Source organism: Phoca vitulina, unplaced genomic scaffold (assembly GCF_004348235.1).
Source record: "Phoca vitulina isolate PV1807 unplaced genomic scaffold, GSC_HSeal_1.0 scaffold1, whole genome shotgun sequence".
NCBI lineage: Eukaryota > Metazoa > Chordata > Mammalia > Carnivora > Phocidae > Phoca > Phoca vitulina.
The window spans coordinates 20,085,248-20,109,214 of NW_022589704.1; positions in this window are offsets into that span (position 1 = coordinate 20,085,248).

Sequence of the window (23,967 nt, forward strand, 5' to 3'; positions counted from 1 at the left end):
CAGTCATAATAGACAATATTTGAGACCAGGCTCTGTACTTTGCTTCACCCACAGGGGTGCCAGGTACTGTGCTATGGGATCTAATATCAAATGCCAAGTTAGCCACCATCTTGACAGCAAGACTAGAAATAACTGACTTCTTGCAAAAAGAGAGCATGAATATTCATTCTAGATGGGTAGGTGGATGGCAATATTTTGCAAACACAGAACGTGAAATCAAACACATGGGCAAATTCAGGAAAATTTGACTATGTTTTTTTCTATAGTGACATCCCTTCCCTACATATTTTTAAATGCAAGAAAAATCCTTCCCAAGGAAGTATAGGTTTAGGGAAGGGTAGATTCAGGCACACTCATGTCCAAGATACTAAATCAATCAGTACTGGCTTTGTTTTATTAAACATGACCTCCCTGAGTCCAGGCTGAGGAATCAGGCACCGGTATTCAGTACTGAAGAATACAGTTTTGAAAAACGATATATTTAGTTAGATTCCCTTACAGTGTAACTTGGGTGTTCCTAAATCCCCTAGAAGAGCCTTGTCCTTTTAGTAACATCACTAGTACATCTTTATCAAATAGAAGCAGTTTCCTAGTTCTAGTACATTCCTTGTCCCACCACATTTGCTGATATGGTGCATGCACACCCTATTTTGTTGCCCTTCATCCTATGTCACCCTACTTCTACATGCTTTGCAATCTGGTGGCTACCTATAGCTCTGGTTTTAATATATGTTACCTTCTCTAGCACCCCAGGGTCAAGAATTTCTTCCCTTTCCTTCCCATTATTTCCTGTCTTTCTCTTCTCTCTTTCCTAGTTCTTGTTCCCATCATCTCTGAGCTGGACTATGGCTATAACATGCTTCTATCTATCTTTTTACATTACCCTCAGAAGATACTATGAAACAGGACCTTTCCCTGTCATCTCACTACGAGCCCACTTACCACCAATACCCCAACACCCCTTCCTTTCCCTTGCCTGACCCCAGATCCATATAAGTAGAAGACAGGGGAGGAGTTGAGGGAGGAATCATCATTTCAGTGACTTATAGCCTGGGTGGGGACTGTTATATATCCCTCTTTCCTAAGCCAAGTGAGGGAGCCACCAAGAGAATCATTCTTTGAGACTCTGGATGCTCCAAGAGATAAAGACTAGGATTCCAATCTATAATTAGAGGTTTCTTGGGTAGCAGAGTTGATGAACTTGACAACCTTTCTTGCATGCATCTCTCCCCAACCCCCACCTTCACCCCCAGCAGGGAAAAAGAAGACTGGATGGAGAAGAAGAGAATATACCCTCCCTCGTTTTGTGTTGTTACAGAGACATGAGATTTCTCTGGGTCAAATGCCCACCACAGAATGGAGCTGTGTTCATGCTGTTTGGCTGTCTTTTCTGCTCTCTTCCACCTGGGGAGGGTTACCAATGTGCCCTGGTTCCCAGCAGCAACAGGTGGTGACACCAAGCAGGTAGGGGAAAGTGCTGTTGGAAATTATAAGCTGGAGACCAATCTCTCTAAATCAGGCAACTGATACAAATCTCCTTCCTCCAAAGGACTCAAGAGGAAGCATTTGTGTGTCTGCTGACAGAAGGCATCTATCAGCCACATTAGTGAGAAAGGCAGAAACGGCCATGGGAAAAACAACTACAACAGAGACTACTACCTAAGCAAGATGTGCTTATTTTTTCTGTCCTCCCACATCTGGCATGGGCTAGAGCCTTGAACAGGACAAGGGATATGTTGGCCTGGGGCAGACCATTCCTCCACCACAAACCCTAGGCTGAAGAGGAGGAAATAAGAGAGCGAGTAGGCACCCCTCTCCTGGCCTCTTTAATCATAAACAGTGAAGAGGAAACCCTTAAATGGAATATAAGATTATAGCTTTAAATTGGAGCATGTCTAATAACCGAAAATGACCCCAAACTGGCCACCAGGAAGTTATGTTTCAGATGTCATTACAAGGCCAGAGAGGCATGGCTGAAGGCCTGGGGGAAACTCATCCAAACTACTTCCTGTTTGTGGCTACTAAGCAGACAACATACAATAAATGAGTTCTCATCATGACACATGAGTCTCATCATGTCACCCTGCTGATGAGGAGTTCCCAAAGACTCCTTATTCTTTCCCCTACAGGATAAAAATGTGCTCTTTGTATGACTCACAAGGCCATTGGTGATCAAGCACCTTTTGCCTCCATGGTGTTACTTACCTCTTAATTCCAGGTTTGACATTTAAACAGTTATCCTAGCATATCAGGTTCTCCCACCCCTCTGTGTCTTTGCACACAGTGTCCTCTACCAGGAGAGCCCCTTTCCCAGGAAAATTCCATCAAGTCTTGGTTTAAGCATGATCTCTTCTGTTAAGCCTTTCCTAATGTTTGGAGGCAGCATTCCTTAGTTCTTCTGCCATTTCCCTTTGTACATAGAGCTCAATTATTTTATTGAGCTACTCCTCATAGCAGTATTTGTGTGTCTGTTTTCTCACTACTCTAAGTTCTTTGAAGGCATCAGCTGTGTGTTCTCCCTCATAACCCCATGTGTGGGTGGGGAGGGGGTAGTTTGAAGAATAAATCTGGAGCCTATGCCAAGAACATGAAATTTGCTTCAAAGAGACTGCCCTAAGTCTGTGATGATATGGCCTTTGGGCTGAAGAGAAAAAAACAAAACAAAACTGATTTTATCTATCAGGGTTCTTTCTATTTGATATATGTTCACTTTCAAAGTCTCTCGATTTGATGATATATCATGTTATTTCTAGTCATCTCTCCCTGGGTGGAAATCCAGTTTCATTTAGATTATGAAATTCTAGAAGGCAGGCCTTATCTTGCCATGCATTTCACATGGCAGAGACATGTTTAATTCTATAAAAGATTTCCTAAAGTTTTACCTGTGCCAGACACCATTGCCAGAGTAGCAGATATCCAATGAAAGAGTCATGGCTTCTGCTCTTCAGGCCTCCAGAGGCTGGTCCATCTCTGTCTTGAAAGGTTGTCCTCTTTGACCTTGAGGGAGGTTCCTGAGAGGGTCTATCGAGCATTGAGGATGGAGAGGGGTGCCAAAGCAGCTGGGCCAGGCTATCTGGGGATCCACCCTACAAACACTGAGATGACAAAAGTCTCATCCAAATTATCCTCACAATCTTTCTTGGTTCTAGCCCTAGAGACCTTTTCATCTGTCATACTCAGTGTTGACTGCATAGTAACTGTGAACTAGTGGAAAGAGATGGGTCTTAGAATCAGACATGATTGAATTCAAATTCAATTTAGCCAACCCAGACTGAGCTGGTTAGATTTGTCACTTATTTGTCCCATTAAATCTTAGCTAGGTTGACCTACCTTTTGTAGCCCTAATATAAATATAGGAGGGTTGTTGGGATTGAGGCATAATGTTCCAGATCATTTCCGTGCCTTTCCCCATTCCTTCATTGGCTATTGCCGCATTACAAGTGTGCCCAACACATACACACACACACACACACTCACTCCTGATGGGCCCTTTCTCTCACTTCTCAACTAACCCCTCTCATTTTCCCTGAGATTATTCCTCTACTATCACCATCTCTCAAAAATCTTCTAAATTGCAACAATAATTTTTATTCTGTTCCTGTAAATGAGGTATTTCATGCCTTTGAGGCTTTTCACCTCAATATTAACATATGTTTCTGAAATTCTAACTATACTTAAGTCTGCCTTTACATTTCTTTGGTCTTAGAAATAGACATGGATCCATCCAGTCTATGTAGAGAGAGACTGGGTATGTGTGTGTGTATCATACATGTATGGATGTAATAAGCAGACACATAATACATGTAATAAATGTAAAGTAGAAGTATACTTTCTACTTCAAGCCCTTCACTCCCTCTCTAGTCTTATCTTGAGGACAAAAGCTTTGCCTCCCTCCAAGCCCCCAGCTCCGTTCCCCCTTCATTCTTTAAACCTAGTTTTAACTGGGTCTTCTCAAGGAATCACACTGCCATACTCTGAGTGCAGAGGCCCAGCCTCCAGGCTAAACTCTGGTGTGTCTTTTAGTCACTAAGGACATAAATCTTCCCCTTAGCTCTCTCACAGGCATTATTTAAATTGGTCAGGTAGAGAATCCATCCATTTCTTTCAAGCCCAACCCATGAAAAGCTGTTAACACAGCGCAAGAGTTTAAGGCATTAAGCGTGTACCTGCCTGCACTTTGCAGTTCTTCCTTTCCTTCCCTCTGGGCATGCTTTCCAGTAGACAGGGGGAGAGGGGAGAGAGCAGAGCCTAAATAAGCTGATTTCTCTGGAAAAGCATTCCTCTCCATCTTTGCCATTTTAATAAAGCTTAGCTTGGGGAGAGATTTGGAGTCCTTCAAGAGCAGGCCCGTTAAAACAATCGAGGAGTGTGTAAAACACAGCTCAGGCCCTGCCTGCCGGTCTTCAAACTGACGTCACCTCATAAATCCACAGGCTCTGTTCCTGGCCCCAATCTGCAAGGCACAGCCTGGACCCATCAGTGAGCTGCTTTTTCTAGAGATTAATTATATGTTCAGACAGAGGTCAGGTGGAGAGTCTTTAAAAGATTGCTTCAGTGTTTTGCCCCACACCCTCTCGTTTGGGTAAAAAAAAAAAAAAAAAAAAAAAAAAAGACTTCCCTGGCAGCCAAGCTGCAGAAGGGAACACCGTGTGCCTAGAGACCAATCCACCGAATGAGAAGGGATGCAGGCATCATTTGACCCACGCAGACCCAGCAGCAGCAATGGAGGGCCTGAGAGCCAGGGTAGTGAAGGGGCTGTCCCTTTGGTTCTTCTTACCTTGTTGCCCAAAGGTCCTGGGTTTCTGATCTGTCCCCAGGGCAGTCTGTGGTCAGATCAGGAATGCAAGAAATTGAGAAAAGCACAGGGTTTAGGAGCAGCCAGCTGACAGAGGGACATCGTTGGGGAATGTCGGCATCCAAAGGGCCATGGATGCTGTTGGAGGCCTCGGAGCTTTCTTGCCAGGATGAGCTGGGGTTTACACATCATCCACCCGCATGTGTCTCTGGGGAATCACACACACACACACACACACACACACACACACACACACACTCGAAGAAAGGACAGAAATCATTTAGTGGAAAACAGAAAAGAGGAGAAAAGGTGAGGTGTAGCGGTTAAATGTAGGAGTGTTTCCAGAAGGAATATAGTCCACGCTGTGTGCTCTGAGGGCAGGATATTGGGGAATGGATTTTTTTTTTTTTTCTGAGAAAGTGAAGAGATTGATTAAGCTGCAGGGGATCAAAAACATTCTTCAATTGGGTTCACAAAGTTTAGAAGGGTGGCAAACAGTGATCTGTTGATAAATGTTTAACAGTTGTCTCTCCAGGGGACAGAAGTCCTGGTTTCTGTAGTGTAAACGCTCCCATCTACAGTGCGGACTTCAAGTCCCAGTGTGAAGCCTCCGAATGTGGAGCCGGGAAGTTTGTGCACAGTAAGCTCTTCCGAGCTGGTAGGAGCCGGCTCTGGCCCAGGCTGGTGGTAATAGCCACACGAAGAAGTTACTAAGCTATGTTGTCCATTCTTGTGCCAAAAGAGGCTTCATGGTGCTGCTGGAAAAGTCGGAGCCCAGAGTGAGGGTCCATTCTGACCTGCCACCCACTCCTAGTTGTGCGTTTATTCTTTGTCCACTTCTCTCTGTGTGTTATACTTCAATAAAAAGTTGAAACATTAAACAGCATAAAATGGAGTAGTCTTCCCATCCCTTGCAACTGTAAACATGTAGGATTTGGTGCCACCATTTCTCATTGCTCTGATGGTTCTTGTCTTTGACAAGGCATGGGCTTGGGTTGCATTGTCAGTGTGTGAAAATAATTTCAGTCTGCAGCTAGTGTGTGGTCCCCTTTTTGAGGAATTGGAAAGAGAAAGCCTAGCTTCCTTCCAGGTAAAGGGCCTGATTGACATAGCCTGATGGGAATCATCGAGAGTTCTGGAATGCAGCTCCATTCATAGCCCTTGGCTCCTGTGCATGCCCCAAATAAACACAGACTGTTGGTAGTGGTTTCAGATGAATCCCCCTGCAAGTACTGGCATAACTGTGCAGCCATGGGGCTTTACCCTCCAGGGAGGGAGCCCTGAGCACCGCTGCTACACAGGGGATAGTGTTGGAGGTGGTGGGGGAGAGGGGCGCTCCCTGAAAGCCAATCACAGCGTCCTGTGGTTTGGCAGTTGGCCTGGGAGCCCTGGGGCTTTCTGGGGAAAAGCCAGGAAGAGAGGACAGGGTGAGGCAGAGAGGGAGAGGGAGGGGGAAACCTTGCTTTCACAAGGCAGGGCAGGCTGTGTGTGCCTGTCAGGGTCAGAATTGCTGGCTAGTTCCTAGAGTGACTTTCTAGAAGGGAGGAAAGGAAACCAATGTGCACCGGCACGTTCACCATCTCTTTTCGACCTCGCAACAACCCTGCAAGGCAGATTTCATCACCATTTCTCAATGGGAAAACTGAGGCACAGAGTAAAAGGCCTGGCCCTGTGCCCCACAAATATTAAACGCTAAAGGTGAGATTCGATCCCACCCCGACCTGTGCCCAGGGCCCTGCTCTCCTTCGTCTTATGCATCTTTCTGGCATCTCTCGATCAAACCTTTGGCTCCACCAGCCAATCTAATCCACACCTCTGCTTTTCCTTTGTTTTGCTCTCTCTCTTGCAAACAACACTTTGGTTGCTGCAGTGACTGACCAGGCTGATTGCGGTGGCTTCTGGTGATGACAGGAAAGGGGCACTTAACCTGCAGCTTCTCTGTAGGGACAGGTTCAATGCGCTCTGGGCATCTGCACGTGAGAATCTTAGCCAGCTTGGCACAGTGAGGCCCCCAGTGCAGCCTCCCTCCAGAAGATTATTAATGACACCAGTGATTTCTTCAGCTTCTGGCTTCGGAGTCCAGCAACCTGTGTTGAATCAACACTGTGTCCTTCACCAAAGTGTTGACGATTGTCAGCAGCTCACTCATGATCCAGGCATGGCTATCTCTCTGTCCACTGGCCCTTGTGGCCACCTTCTGCCCTCCAAACTCTCCCTGCACAAATATGAAACTCACGGTGGACTCTTCTCAAGGGCACTCACCCCTTGGCACTCATTCAGAATAAACAGGCAAGTGTCTGGACCCTACAACCCTGCCCCAAAGTGAAACAAAGCCTGCATGCCCACTGGCCACCTCTCCTCCTGTACCCACCCCATCTTCTGTGTCCCTTCGGTGCCCCACTGCCATTCTGTACTTACTCCTCCACAAAAAGGCAAACACTAAAATCCTGAATTGCTTTCTTTGAAGAACTTTTGTTGAGTTTTTATGGTTTAGATATTCATTTTTCCCTGTTGATAAAGGTAGTTTTGCTGGCTGTGTGTAACAGTAAGGGATTTTACGGTGGTCTGAGCAGGTCTCATTTTTGCTTTGCAAATAGGAATACATATAATAGAGCTTCATAGATGCCAGTAATAATACCGCCCAGCAACAGGTGGGCACAGTAGCTACCATTTATTGAGCACGTATTATGTGCTGGGCCATCTATTAAGTGCTTATGAAGATTATGTCTTTAATCTTCACAACGGCTCCATGAAGTGGAACCTATTATTATTTATATTTTCATATGAAGAAAATGAGGCTCAGGTGAGGTAAGTTAAAATTTACTTAAGTTTTCAAAACTGGTTAAAAAAAGATAAGTCTGGCACGAGAATCTGTGTCCTTAACAAATGTTCTATGTTGGGACAAACCCCAGAATATGTATGTGTGTGCATCAAGAATATTAAGCTTAACTGTATAAAATGGCCATTTTGTAGGTCAGAAACTAACATAGGCAACCTTATTAGGTTCAATCTAAGACAGCAAACCCAGAATCCCCTGCATGTGGTCATCAGACTCCATTTTCTTTGTATTTTGGTGCCTTCCACAGAACAAGCCCTCAATCTGTAAATGTTTTCCAAGCATTAAGAGTGAGGGATTGAATGCATATGTGAGTGGGAAAGAGATATACGAATTACCAGAAGCAAAGGCAGGCTTCAATTTCAGGGAGAAGGAGCCTGGGGACAGGGCAAGGGGTGTGTGTGCACGTGCACATGGACCTGAGCCACTGATGGGTGGGGGTGGGCATCCACGTCCCTTAAGAAAGCTCCATCCTGTCTCTACCTTCTTTGTGCAACTGCCTGACTACACATGTTTCCATCCCATATTTCTCACTGCCCCCACGGAGGTCTTTTTATCCGAGTGTCAACCTAGTAACTCCAAAAGAAAGGACTGAACAGATATTCTTTTGAAAAAGGACTCCCAAAACTCCTTTCTAGCACCAATAGTCTGAGTTGAGAAAGTACTGGTTTCAGTTGGATGGGAACTGACTTGAGAGAGAATCCTCCTCCCATGGTCCAAGCCCCAGGATCAATCCATCTTCTCATTCACTTTTGCTTTCTCTCTCTTCTCATCACCTCTAGGATCAAAGTAATGTAACGCCAGTTCTTTGTAACCTTCAAAGCCCCAGGAGGACCTCATAGGGAGGGATTCTGAGGAGGTTCTGGAGGAGAGGCTGCGGGGGATCCATGTGCTTTGGGGTGGGAACTAGACCACCAGAGAAGAGGTGGGAAAGGTCAGAGGCAGCTCAACCTTGCTAGAGGGAAGGGTACTGGGAGGAACAGAAGTCCTAGGGAACGCATTCCTTCAGTCACCACTGAGAATGATAGAATAAGTATGCTAATCTGCCATTGTCCACAGAGTGAGCTGTAATGTTCCAGTTCTTTAACTAGCCAGCCTTCATGTACGTGTATCTATTTCAGAGTAATGTGATCCCATTCAAAGAGAATTGCACATAAGTACATAAATGTATAAGTGTAGTGAAGATGTGTGCAAATATACAATAAACAGTGAATATTGGTCACTCTGGGGAGAGGATATTGAAGAACAGTGGGGAGAGGATATTGAAGAACAGTGGGGAGTAGATTATTAAGATTTTCTTTATATGTGTATATACAGTTTGAATTGCCAAAATGCAGATTTCTTTTAAAATAATTTTAAATGGCAACAATTTTTTTTTACAAGGACATGTATTTTACTGAGTATACAGTCTTAATTCTTATAAAATAATATATCTTCCATCATCAAGACCTGGACTTGCCCATAGAGTCACTGTGTTCCTCTTAATGAAGGAGATCTTTTTTTTTTTTGGAGGGAAGGTCAGAAGAGGAATATTGATTTAGGATTGCCAGATAAAATATAGGACCTCCAGTTAAATTTGAATTTCAGATAAACAATGATTAATTTTTTAGCATAAGCAGGTCCCATGAAATATTTCCTTGGAATGATCCAGGGAGAACCTCAATGTTTACATGGGGTATACATATTTATACTAAAACATTATTCACTGTTTACCTGAAATTTAAATTTAACTAGGTGTCCTATATTTACATTTACCAAACCTAGTAACCCTATTTGGGCTGCCATTATCATAAATGAGCAGCAGAGGTCTTAAGGAGCTGCTTTGGTCTGCACCTGGGGGAAAGTGCTGTTTCCCAGGGGATTATTCCCATCAGTGGCTCCCAGCTGGGATGCAGCAGGGAGGTGCTTCTAATTCGTCCTGCCATGATACAACAATTATGAAAGTAAATTCATCTCCCAGTCTCTCATCCTCTTGCCCTATTTTTCCTCCAGATAAGACCATAAGTTTCCTAAATTTGAATTCCTCTTATAGAGGTATTTTTAGAAACTTGACTGGAGAGAGATATTACAATTCTTTAATGTCCCAAATAAGCACATTATTAACCATAGAAGGCAAAGAAACTTGTTTTAGGCTTGGCCCTCAAAGAATTGATAGTATTTTATGAAGAAACTACTCCACTATTTTTATTATATATCTATATGCTGCACAGTGCGGGACAATGGCAAACCCTGTGTGTGCACACGCGCGCGTGCGCACATAAGCGCAGGTCTGTGTGTCTGTGTGTCTGTCTGTGTGTCTGTGTGTCTGTGTGTCTGCGTGTACGCATGCACATGTATAATCAGAAATCCTCTCCTTTTATACACGGCCTTTCCACTGCTTGTCACTAATTGCTGGTGTTCAGATGGACATTATTTACATTGGGCTTGCAGAAAACCAAAGCACATGAAATTTCACACAGCTCTATTCATCAAGTTCAGGTTTTAGATTCCCCAAAAAAGGTTTTGTTCTTTTCTGTGGATGATCCAGGGATAACTTCAGCCTCAAACCATTTTTGTAGATCCACCCCCAAAATGCAAATCTTTGAGAAATTAGCCTAGGCACCTGCCTCAGGAAGCTACAGTACTCTTCCCCGGGGTGGGGGGGGGGGGGGGGTTTAATGATGCAGAATCCTTTGATCCAGAACTTTCTAATGTCTAATCCATTAGCAAAATTGCTTTTGCCATCACATCCCTCTTCCCCAGACTCAATTAGTTCTGTCTATAGAGTTCATACCACAGATAGAAAGACAGATGCTTACCCTAGTTTTCAAGTACTCCTGTGTGCGTCTTGAATGTAAGCCAGGCTAGTGTGACAGTCACATTGGCTCTCCTGAATTCATGCCTTCATCCTGCAATGTCCCTAGCCTCTCAAGTGCACAATAACTCTGGGCCAGAGGACTTGAATGAGTAAAATTTCTAGAGATATGTCACATGGGGAGGAAATACTAATTTGAAGCCTGGAATGGTCCTGCAAAGTCATGTTGTTTATCCTACTGTTCCCGGAAAACAGCAGCAATCATTATAAAGACAAATTCTTGGATAAAAGTAAACATACTAAAAGAGTCTGAGTGAGAGTCTACAAAAACTGAAATTGTTATAAATAAGGTTAATATATTGAAAAGGGCAAGAAAAACAACATATGCACTTCTTGAGAATCTTGGAAAGAAAAGAATGCTGCTAGTTTGAATAATTAGGATTAAATGAGTCTAACTGCAAATGAGAGACCCTCTCAGTTTCCAGGTCATGAGGAATACCGTCCCCATCTCCACCCGGACTTTTCTCTTCTTGTCCTGCACCCTTTCTTTTTTTCCCTCCACTCAACTTCTTATACTAACTCTTTTCCTTTTCTTGTCTCGTCTCATCTCGTCTCGTCTCGTCTTGTCTTGTCTTGTGTGGTCTTGTCTTGTGTTGTCTTGTCTTTGGAATGATTTATCTGTTGTTCTAGAGAAAAGGAGCTGGGGAACTGGGCCCGTTGAGAACTCTGCTTGCCCTATAGACCTGGATTCCAGAACACCACAAAGGCTAAAGTTTTGCTGTGAACTCATCTGGCAGAAAGGTTTCCATTTGCACACAGAACATTTTCAGTAAAGACAAATGTATCTTCCTACAAACAGAAATGATATCTGAGTTCTTTAAAATATTGACCATGTTGATAATGCATCTGAACCCACATAACACCCCTTCTCATGAAATTTTCTATATCTAGGAAGGATTTGCTAGAAGTCTTTTTTTATCCCCCCCTTAATTTCTCTAAGAGATCAGACAGCAACTAAGTCATCTTTTACGAATATATGCAAGACAGTAAGCTAAACTCAGTTGATGATATACCTCAGTAAGGAGCTGTTGAATGATGAAAAAACGAATGATGGGCGCCTGGGTGGCTCAGTTGGTTAAGCGACTGTCTTCGGCTCAGGTCATGATCCTGGAGTCCCAGGATCGAGTCCCACATCGGGCTCCCTGCTCAGCAGGGAGTCTGCTTGTCCCTCTGACCCTCCCCCCTCTCATGTGCTCTCTCTCTCTCAAATAAATAAATAAAATCTTAAAAAAAAAAAAAGAAAGAACGAATGATGGATTTTCATATACTTTGTGTTCTGCTAGAATGAGATTAAGTCCAGGTTACAGAATAAGGTGGTGGCAGAGAGAGACTTAGAACATTCTAATACATCACAGGATTTGCCTCATATACATCCTATATTCATACTGTGAAAATTTTATGCAAGCTACTTCAGATCTCTGAATCTCAATTCCCATGGCTATCAATAGGGATAATAACATCTCTTTTGCCACCTCCACAGTGATTATAATCAATGACACCATAAAGACCTCCACAAATATGAGACTAATATTACTAATTACAGTGGAAAAGGTCACAAACCCAAATTTGAAGAACAGACATGAATATATAATTCAGAGAAAAAGAAATACAAAGTATTATTAAACACGGAAGAGTCCAACCTCAGCAGTACTCAAGAAATAAGATTTAAATTGAAATAATATATTTTATGGATGCATACATTTGGCTCCAGCCTTGGTATTCTCAACAACATCAGCCCTTTAGCTTCAGCTTCTTTCTTCTTCAATATGAATTCTGCCATCTCTCAACTTTTATGTAATTAAAATAATGTGATCTCATAGGTTCCTATCAGAAGTAGTCAACATAAAAACACTAGTAATATGAACTATGCATATTCATATGCAAAATCAGGTAAGTATCATATGTGTAAACTTCAATGATGAGTTCCCTGTGTGCTAAGTGTTGAAATTCTTCATTATTTGAAGTAGGCATGTATATAACTTATTGAAAGAGTACAATGGTGGAATAATTAAAATGATTATGAAAGTTGTTAATTTCATGAACGTAAAACAATTGCTAAGAATTTCCAATTAGCAAAATAAATGGGAAAATGCATTTCTAGTTAATACTAATATTAAAAGACAACTAACATTAAAAGAATATTTTAGCTCGATAAATTTAGAAAGAGCATGCTTTTGGAGGTAATATGCTTATAAACATTTCAATAATAATGAGTCAGAATAATAAAATATCTTCCTGGATAGGCATATAATAGATCATAATTTTGATCTTTGTAAATTTTTTCGTATATTTGCATTTATAAAATAAAATTAACATGAAGCAAAATACAAAATAGACTTTAAGCACTATATTTAATTTTTAGTTATTACATTAGATTCAGGTCATGAATCGCTCAAGAAAATACAAAATTTACTAACTTTTAAATATAAAAGCAGAATGTTTACTTTGTCACCTCAAAATTTATTAAGGAAAAAAGATCAACATCCTTGATACATTCCATATTGACATAATAAAGAATATTGGAGTGCCTGGATGGCTCAATCGGTTGCGTCACATTCTTGGTTTAGGCTCAGGTCATGATCTCATGGATCATGGGATCAAGCCCTGTGTGGGGGCTCTGGACTCAGCAAGGAGTCTGCTTGAAGGTTCTCTCTCTCTGCCCCCCCTCCCACCCTGCTCTCTCTCTCTCTCTCTAAAGTGAATGGACAAATCTTAAAAAAAAAAAAAAAAAGAATATCACATGTAAAGAAAGAAAATGTTAGAGAAAAACTCAGTACCCCCAAAAACCTTACTTCACCACCAATCACAAATGAAAGAGATCCTTTTTAATATCACACTCAGTTCAGTAATGAGTGAATGAGCAATATAACACCTGACTGTTCTGAGAAAATACTATTCTTGCATTATAGTTCAAAGTTTAAAAACTAACTTAAATATTTCATAATAAAATTTATCATTATAATTAAATTTTTGAGCAAAATTTCAGAATATTTTTTGTATTCCCATGTTTTATTATATGATAATGATAATATTTGTCTTCACCTTTTATTTCAGACAAATATGATTTTAACATTCTCCCATTTTTTATTTGGCCAAAATGTTTATTCAATGTATGCCTAATTATACTTTTTTAAAAGATTAAAATCAAATCCTTCCACTGGCAGAGTATAGTGAGACAGGTGCTCACATATACTGTTGGAAGAATATGGAACAATTTTTCTGGAAATTTATTTGCCAACATATATGAAAAAGGAAAAAATAACCCTCTGAAATATTTAATAGATGGGAGCTTAGGTAATGGCTGCCTACATACATTTAGTTCCCATTATACCCCCAAAAATACCCAAGTGAAAAAATAAACTATACAAAACACATTCATTGACATAACTCCATTGCTGGTAGGAATGTCACATGGTACAGCCTTATGAGAGAAATTTGGCAATATTGAATAAAATCATGTACATGTGTACCTTTAGGCCTGGCAGTATCACTTTTAGAAACTTCCTTGAGCATTTGAAGGGTTATACATTGCAGCAGTATTTACAATTGCAAACTATGGGAAATGGCTTATATACCCAGACATAGAAAAGTTGTTTCATAAACTATGTTACAACCACCCAATGAAGTACTCTTTGCAGGAAAAAACACGGAAGAAAGAATTCTCTGGACTAAGGTTGAGTGATTTTCTGGATATATTAAGTGAAAAAAAAGCAAACTACAAAAGAGTATAAATAGTATGCTACCTTTTGTTTAAGAGAGAAGGCAATAAACATGTGTCTGCTCATAAAAATAATACTAATACCATAAGGATAAACTAGAAACTAATGAGACTGGTGGCTATGTTACTATTACAGCAGTGGCTGAAAACAAAACCCATCTATTAACTCACTGTTCCGTGGGTCAGAAGCCTGAGTGGGCTTGACTGGGATTTTGCTGAGAGTCTCATGCAAATGAAGGTGTCAGCCAGTCTGAGTTCTTATCTGGAAACTCTGGGAAAAAACCCACTTCCAAGTGTATGCAGGTTGCTGGCAGAATTCGGTTTCTTGCAGTTGTAGGACCCAGGGTCCATGTGTCCCTTGCTGGCTCTCAGCTGGAGGCTGCTTAGCTTCTTGGCTCTGCTTGTACTCCTTGCCACATGATCCTCTCTATCTTCAAGATAGCAATGATGTGTCAGATCTTTTGAATTGCTCTGACTTCTGAAAGCAGCCTGAGAAATCTCTGCTTTCAAAGAACTCATGTGATTAGACAAATCTCCCTTATGCCTTATAGCATAACATAATCATAAGAGGGATAACTCATCATATGTACAGGTTCCATGCACACTTGAAGGGGTGGGCATTTATAATGGCCAAAGTCTCTGATGGTCATTTTAGAATTTTGTTCACCACAGTTGCTTATAAAGGGTGAGTGAGAAGGAGGTTGAAAGAATAGATGGAATTGGGAGAATCCCATTTTTGACACATATCTATTGTATACTTCAGTCTTGGGGAATCATGTTAACATTTCACATAGTTAAAAAAAAAAGTCAACATGGATAGGAGAAAAAAATCTTAAAATATAATTCAAACAAAAGCAAGTGAACCAAGCCAAAAATGAAACAAATAATATAACCATACTAAAGTGGGAAAGAAAATCTAACCGGGATAACTTCTGAACATAATATTTAAACTGTATGCCCTAAGTCTCAAGGGAAAAAACCAACAATTTTTAAAAATTTTATTATGTTATGTTAATCATCATACATCACATCATTAACTTTTGAGGTAGTGTTCCCTGATTCATTGTTTGCGTATAACACCAGTGCTCCATTCAATACGTGTCTTCTTTAATACCCATCACCAGGCTAACACATCCTCCCACCCCCCTCCCCTCTAGAACCCTCAGTTTGTTTCTCAGAGTCCATAGTCTCTCATGGTTCGTCTCTCCCTCCGATTTCCCCCCCGTCATTTTACCCTTCCTACTATCTTCTTTTTTTTAACATATAATGTATTATTTGTTTCAGAGGTACAGGTCTGTGATTCAACAGTCTTACACAATTCACAGTGCTCACCATAGCACATACCCTCCCCAATGTCTTTCACCCAGCTACACCATCCCTCCCACCCCCCACTACTCCAGCAACCCTCAGTTTGTTCACTGAGATTAAGAATTCTTCATATCAGTGAGATCATATGATACATGTCTTTCTCTGATTGACTTATTTCGCTCAGCATAATACCCTCCGGTTCCATCCACGTCATTGCAAATGGCAAGATTTCATTCCTTCTGATGGCTGCATAATATTCCATTGTATATATATGCCACATCTTCTTTATCCATTCATCTGTCAATGAACATCTCAGCTCCTTCCACAGTTTGGCTATTGTGGACATTGCTGCTATAAACATCGGGGTGCACGTACCCCTTTGGATCCCTACACTTGTATCTTTGGGGTAAATACCCAGTAGTCCAATTGCTGGGTTGTATGGTAGCTCTATGTTCAACTTTTTAAGGAACCTCCATACTGTTTTCCAGAGTGGCTGTACCAGCTTGCATTCCCACCAACAGTGTAGGAGGGTTCCCCATTCTCTGCATCCCCGCCAACATCTGTCGTTTCCTGACTTGTTAATTTTAGCCATTCTGACTGGTGTGAGGTGGTATCTCACTGAGGTTTTGATTTGGATTCCCCTGATGCCGAGTGATGTTGAGCACTTTTTCATGTGCCTGTTGGCCATTTGGATATCTTCTTTGGAAAAATGTCTGTTCATGTCTTCTTCCCATTTCTTGATTGGATCATTTGTTCTTTGGGTGTTGAGTTTAAGAAGTTCTTTATAGATTTTGGATACTAGCCCCTTATCTGATATGTCATTTGCAAATATCTTCTCCCATTCTGTCGGTTGTCTTTTGGTTTTGTTGACTGTTTCCTTTGCTGTGCAAAAGATTTTTATCTTGAGGAAGTCCCAATAGTTCATTTTTGCCCTTGCTTCCCTTGCCTTTGGCGATGTTTCTAAGAAGAAGTTGCTGCAGCTGAGGTAGAAGAGGTTGCTGTGTGTGTTCTCCTTTAGGATTTTGATGGACTCTTGTCTCACATTGAGGTCTTTCATCCATTTTGAGTCTATTTTTGTGTGTGGTGTAAGGAAATGGTCCAGTTTCATTCTTCTGCATGTGGCTGTCCAATTTTCCCAACACCATTTGTTGGAGAGACTGTCTTTTTTCCATTGGACATTCTTTCCTGCCTTGTCGAAGATTAGTTGACCATAGAGTTGAGGGTCCATTTCTGGGCTCTCTAGTCTGATCCATTGATCTATGTGTCTGTTTTTGTGCCAGTATCATACTGTCTTGATGATGACAGCTTTGTAATAGTGCTGGAAGTCCGGAATTATGATGCCACCAGCTTTGCTTTTCTTTTTCAACATTCCTCTGGCTATTCAAGGTCTTTTCTGGTTCCATACAAATTTTAGGATTATTTGTTCCATATTTTTTGAAAAGAGTTGATGGTATTTTGATAGGGATTGCATTGAATGTGTAGATTGCTCTAGGTAGCATTGACATCTTCACAATATTTGCTCTTCCAATCCATGAGCATGGAATGTTTTTCCATTTCTTTGTGTCTTCCTCAATTTGTTTCATGAGTATTTTATAGTTTTCTGAGTACAGATCCTTTGTCTCTTTGGTTAGATTTATTCCTAGGTATCTTATGGTTTGGGGTGCAATTATAAATGGGATCGACTCCTTAATTTCTCTTTCTTCTGTCTTGTTGTTGGTGTATAGGAATGCCACTGATTTCTGTGCATTGATTTTATATCCTGCCACTTTACTGAATTCCTATATGAGTTGTAGTAGTTTTGAGGTGGAGTCTTTTGGGTTTTCCACATAAAGTATCATATCATCTGCAAAGAGTGAGAGTTGGACTTCTTCTTTGCTGATTCGGATGCCTTTTATTTCTTTTTGTTGTCTGATTGCTGAGGCTAGGACTTCTAGTACTATGTTGAACAGCAGTGGTGATAGTGGACATCCCTGCCGTGTTCCTGACCTTAGGGGGAAAGCTCTCAGTTTTTTCCCATTGAGAATGATATTCACTGTGGGTTTTTCATAGATGGCTTTTATGATATTGAGGTATGTACACTCTATCCCTGTACTCTGAAGAGTTTTGATCAAGAAAGGATGCTATACTTTGTCAAATGCTTTATCTGCATCTATTGAGAGGATCATATGGTTCTTCTTCTTTCTTTTATTAATGTATTGTATCACATTGACTGATTTGTGGATGTTGAACCAAACTTGCAGCCCAGGAATAAATCCCACTTGGTCGTGGTGAATAATCCTTTATTTTTGGAACAGTTTCAGAAGAATAGGTATTAATTCTTCTTTATATGTTTGGTAGAATTCCCCTGGGAAGCCGTCTGGCCCTGGGCTCTTGTTTGTTGGGAGATTTTTGATGACTGCTTCAATTTCTTTAGTGGTATAGGTCTGTTCAGGTTTTCTATTTCTTCCTGGTTCAGTTTTGGTAGTTGATACATCTCTAGGAATGCATCCATTTCTTCCAGATTATCTAATTTGCTGGCATAGAGTTGCTCATAATATGTTCTTATAATTGTTTGTATTTCTTTGGTGTTGGTTGTGATCTCTCCTCTTTCATTCATGATTTTATTTATTTGGGTCATTTCTCTTTTCTTTTTGATAAGTCTGGCCAGGGGTTTATCAATCTTGTTAATTCTTTTAAAGAATTAGCTCCTAGTTTCATTGATCTGTTCTACTGTTCTTTTGGTTTCTATTTCATTGATATCTGCTCTGATCTTGATTATTTCTCTTCTCCTGCTGGGTTTAGGCTTTATTTGCTGTTCTTTCTCTAGCTCCTTTAGGTGTAGGGTTAGGTTGTGTATTTGAGACCTTTTTTGTTTCTTGAGAAAGGCTTGTATTGCTATATACTTTCCTCTTAGGATTGCCTTTGCTGCATCCCAAAGATTTTGAACAGTTGTGTTTTCATTTTCATTGGTTTTCATGAATTTTTTTTAATTCTTTAATTTCCTGGTTGACCCACTCATTCTTTAGTAGGATGCTCTTTAGCCTCCATGTATTTGAGTTCTTTCCGACTTTCCCCTTGTGATTGAGTTCTAGTTTCAAAGCATTGTGGTCCAAAAATATGCAGGGAATGATCCCAATCTTCTGGTACTGGTTGAGACCTGATTTGTGACCTAGGATGTGATCTACTCTGGAGAATGTTCCATGGGCACTAGAGAAGAATGTGTATTCTGTTGCTTTGGGATGAAATGTTCTGAGTATATATCTGTGAAGTCCATCTGGTCCAGTGTGTCATTTAAAGTCTTTATTTCCTTGTTGATCTTTTGCTTAGATGATCTGTCCATTTCAGTGAGGGGGGTGTTAAAGTCCCCTACTATTATTGTTTCAATGTGTTTCTTTGCTTTTGTTTTTAATTGCCTTATACAATTGGCTGCTCCCATGTTAGGGGCATAGATATTTACAATTGTTAGATCTTCTTGTTGGATAGACCCTTTAAGTAGGTTATAGTGTCCTTCCTCATCACTTATTATAGTCTGTGGTTTAAAATCTAATTTGTCTGATATAAGGATTGCCACCCCAGCTTTCTTTTGGTGTCCATTAGCATGGTAAATGGTTTTTCACCCCCTCACTTTCAATCTGGATATGTCTTTGGGTCTAAAACGAGTCTCTTGCAGACAGCATATCGATGGGTCTTGTTTTTTAATCCAATCTGATAACCTGTCTCTTTTGATTGGGGCATTTAGACCATTTACATTCAGGGTAACTATTGAAAGATATGAATTTAGTGCCACTGTATTGCCTGTAAGGTGACTATTACTGTATATTGTCTGTGTTCCTTTCTAGTCTATGTTGCTTTTAGGCTCTCTCTTTGCTTAGAGGACCCCTTTCAAGATTTCTTGTAGGGCTGGTTTCGTGTTTGCAAATTCCTTTAGTTTTTGTTTGTCCTGGAAGCTTTTTATCTCTCCTATTTTCAGTGACAGCCTAGCTGGATATAGTATTCTTGGCTGCATATTTTTGTCATTTAGTGCTCTGAAGATATCATGCCAGTCCTTTCTGGCCTGCCATGTCTCTGTGGATAAGTCTGTTGCCAATCTAATATTTCTACCATTGTAGGTTACAGATCTCTTGTCCTAAGCTGCTTTCAGGATTTTCTCTTTGTCTGAGACTCGTAAATTTCACTATTAGATGTCGGGGTGTTGACGTATTTTTATTGATTTTGAGGGGGGTTCTCTGTGCCTCTTGGATTTTGATGCCTGTTTCCTTCCCCAAATTAGGGAAGTTCCCTGCTATAATTTGCTCCAATATACCTTCTGTCCCTCTCTCTCTTTCTTCTTCTGGGATCCCAATTATTCTAATATTGTTTCGTCTTATGGTATCACTTATCTCTCGAATTCTGCCCTTATGATCCAGTAGTTGTTTATCTCTCTTTTTCTCAGCTTTTTTATTTTCCATCATTTGGTCTTCTATATCACTGATTCTCTCTTCTGCCTCATTTATCCTAGCATTTAGAGCCTCAATTTTTTTTTTTTAAGAATCCATATTTTTTTAATCACAAGCCACTAATAAAGTCTGTAGCATCTGTGAGATTTATTTAAACAGTTGCTAGGAAGAGTTTGTTTTCCCAGTAAACACAGCAAACCTTGTATATGATTTTCTTGATTGACTATTTGACTAAATGTGTTAACATTAACATATAAGACCATTTACTTCATTGTGATGGTGTCTTGTTTATTTTGACAGACTGATTATACCAGCAACTCATGGACCCATTAAGTCTTGAATGTTATCACATTTATGCATTTAAAAACTTCATAATCTTGTTTCTGCTACTTTCTGAGAGTAAGACTTTTTTTTTTTAAATTTTATTATGTTATGTTAGTCACCATACAATACATCATTAGTTTTTGATGTGGTGATCCACGATCCATTGTTTTCGTATAATACCCAGTGCTCCATGCAGTACATGCCCTCCTTAATACCCGTCACCAGGCTAACCAATCCCCCCTCCCCCCTCCCCTCTAAAACCGTGTTTGTTTCTCAGAGTCCATAGTCTCTCATGGTTCATCTCTCCCTCCAAATCCCCCCCCCCTCATTTTTCCCTTCCTTCTCCTAATGTCCTCCTTGCTATTCCTTATGTTCCACAAATAAGTGAAACCATATGATAATTGACTTTCTCTGCTTGACTTATTTCACTTAGCATAATCTCCTCCAGTCCCATCCATGTTGATGTAAAAGTTGGGTATTCATCCTTTCTGATGGCTGAGTAATATTCCATTGTATATATGGACCACATCTTCTTTATCCATTGATCTGTTGAAGGGCATCTCGTAGAGCCTCCATTTTTGATTGCATTTCATTAATAGCCTTTTTGATTTCAACTTGGTTAGGTTTTAGTTCTTTTTTTCTCCAGAAAGGGTTTCTCTAATATCTTCCATGTTCTTTTCAAGCCTAGCTAGTATCTTTATAATCATCATTCTGAACTCTAGTTCCAACAACTTACTAATGTCTGTATTGATTAGGTCCCTGGCAGTCCATACTGCCTCTTGTTCTTTTTTTGGAGGTGATTTTTCCCAGCCTGTCATTTTGTCCAGAGGTGAATAGATGAATGAGAGAACAAAATGCTAACAGGGTAACAACCCCAGAAAAATATACACTAAACAAATCAGAAGAGACTGGAAATGGAGGGGAAAGAAAGAAAAAAGAAAAGAAAAAAGAAAAAGAAAAATATTAAAAAAAAAAGACTATGATCAAATATGATCAAGCTGGTGAATAGATCAGTGCCACACACTAGATTTTGGGCATATTTTGGTCTGTTAGAAGAAACTGCCTCCCAAAATTTTAAAGAAAGACAAGCTTATATTTGTACAAAAATAAGGGTAAATACGATGAAGGGATGGAATATGACTGTAAAGATGAAAATTATAAAGATTTTATAAAAGGAATTGATAAGAAGTTGGTTGAAAAAAGAAAGAAGAGAAATTAAAAAAAAAGAGAGAGAATGTGATCAGGCAGCAGACTAGAATAAAGCCATACACTAGAGATTTAGGGTATATTTTAGTCTGTTAGAAGAAACTGTATCCCAAAATTTTAAAGAGAAAACAACTTTTATATATATATATATATATATATATATATATATATACCAAAAATAAGGTTAACTACTATGAAGGGATAGAATATGACTCTAAAAATGAAAAATAAAGAAGATTTTTTAAAAAAAGGAATTGATAAGATGTTGGTTGAAAAAGGGAAAAAATATAAAAAAACAAAAGACAGTTTAAAAAAAATTAACTTTGTAAGAGTAAAGAATCATGGTAAAAAAAGCCCTGAATTCTATGTACAGTATTCCCCTAGCGCTGGAGTTCTGCTGTTCTCATTGATCGGTAAACTTGGTCTTGGCTGGCTGTTCTTGTTGATCTTCTGGGGGAGGGTCCTGTTGCTGTGGTTCCCAAATGTCTTTGCTGGAGGTGGAATTGCCCCTCCCTTGCTGAGTCCGCTCTAAGTAATCTGCTCAGGTTTGCTCTCGGGGGCTTTTGTTCCCTGCAAGCTTTCCATACAGCTTTGGAGGACGAGAGTGAAAATGGCAGCCTCCCAATCTCCACTCTGGGGGAGCTGAGAACTCAGGGTCCCGCTCCTCAGTGAGCCCCCAGAGGAAAGCAGTCAATCACTCCCACCTCCCTGGTCTCTGGCCACACTCTGTGCTCACCCGGCCTGTGACCAAGCGTTTCTATCTCCAGCACCCGACTTCATTTGGAGTCTCCAAACCCAGCAGATTCCTGCAGTGCGCTCCTGTGCTGCTCCTTCTGGGGGAGGAAGGGGAATCTCCCCAGATCTGCTGTTTGTTGGGTCCCTGCTGGAAGAACAGTGGCCTGACTATACCCCGGATCATGGTTTATGACAACCCTGAGCTGCGAGCCCACTCCTCAGCTCCGTCTCTGCGGCCAGCTTCCCCCACTCCTATACCTGGGAGCTCTGCCACACTCAGGCATCCCTGGTCTTTCTGTGACCCCAAGGGTTCTGAGACCACACTGTCCCCACTAGGATTCCACCTCCCGCTTAGCCACTGGAGTGACGTCCCTCAGCAGAGCAGACTTTTAAAAGTTCTGATTTTGTGCTCTGCGGCAGCTCTATCACTTGCCAGTAGCAGCTGACGGAGGCTCCCTCCTCCTGCTGTCTATCGTCCTGAATGTCGCCTCAGATTCACTCTCCACAAGTCCTACCTTCCAGAAAGTGGTGGCTTTTCTGTTCAGAGAGTTGCTGCTATTCTTTTCTTCGATCTCCTGTTGAGTTCATAGGTGTTCAGAATGGTTTGATCCCTATCTAGCTGAATTCCTGGGACCAGATGAAATTTAGGTCTCCTACTCCTTCCAAAACCAACAATTTTTAAACTAACATTGAACTTTAGTTCTTTTATTCAAAGAAGCATGGGTTAGCAATTTTGAAAATACTTTTTATGTGTTGAGCAAATAAGTGCATATATTGTGGAAAATGGATGCCATATTTCTCACTGTTAGATAAGGAAGCTCCAGCAATGGATAGGGAGAAGAATGGAATGAATCCTGTGCTGCTGAATTGGAATGGAGGTATCCATGGAAACTCATAGTTTCTAGTATATAGATATTGATATAGATATTATATTTGCATACACATGAACTTGTATGTATGAATATATATGCATGCATACATCTGTTTTCTGTATTTGCTGATAGGACCTAGTAACAATCATCCCCATAGCATGGATCTAAATGCCATTTGCCTCTAAAAAGAACCAAGACTCTTTTGTGAAATGGTTGCTTCTGGGGCTGGAGCAGGGAAAAATACAAAACGAGATGAACATATCCTTTTGTGCCAAAAAGTAAGAAAGTGCACAAAGAATGCTGCAGATATGTCAGATGAACACAGGAGCCAGTCTGAAAGAGCTTGGACTGGCAAAATCTGGCACAATCTGAGCATCCAAATAATCAGAGTAAAGGAATACAATCCACTGAAGAGAATAAAATCCATTAGTCAACACTGACATAAATGAATGAATGAATGAATAAACAAATAAAGTAGATGAGAAGGGAATGTTTTTCTCATAGTAGAAAACTGACCAATAATCATAGAAAGAATGATGGAATTAGAACATTACTTTTCAGTAATCATCATCATCATAATAATCGATTTAAACAAAATCTCCAATGGATGTTAAAACTAAAGTGTGAAAATTTGAGAAGTACCAGGATACTTCTATAATCTCAATTTAGGTCCCCACCCCAAGGTACTTGCTGATTACAAGCAAGAAAATGACTTTTTAGTGGAGAAACTGGGCAGACACTTTCTTAACCAAATGATCAAGATTACCATGTCCCAGGGCACCTGTGGCTCAGTCAGTTAAGCATCTGACCTTCTGTTCAAGTCATGATCTCAGGGTCCTGGGATCAAGCCCTGTGTTGGGCTCCCTGATCAGCGGGGTGTCTTCTCTCTCTTCCTCTCTCCGTC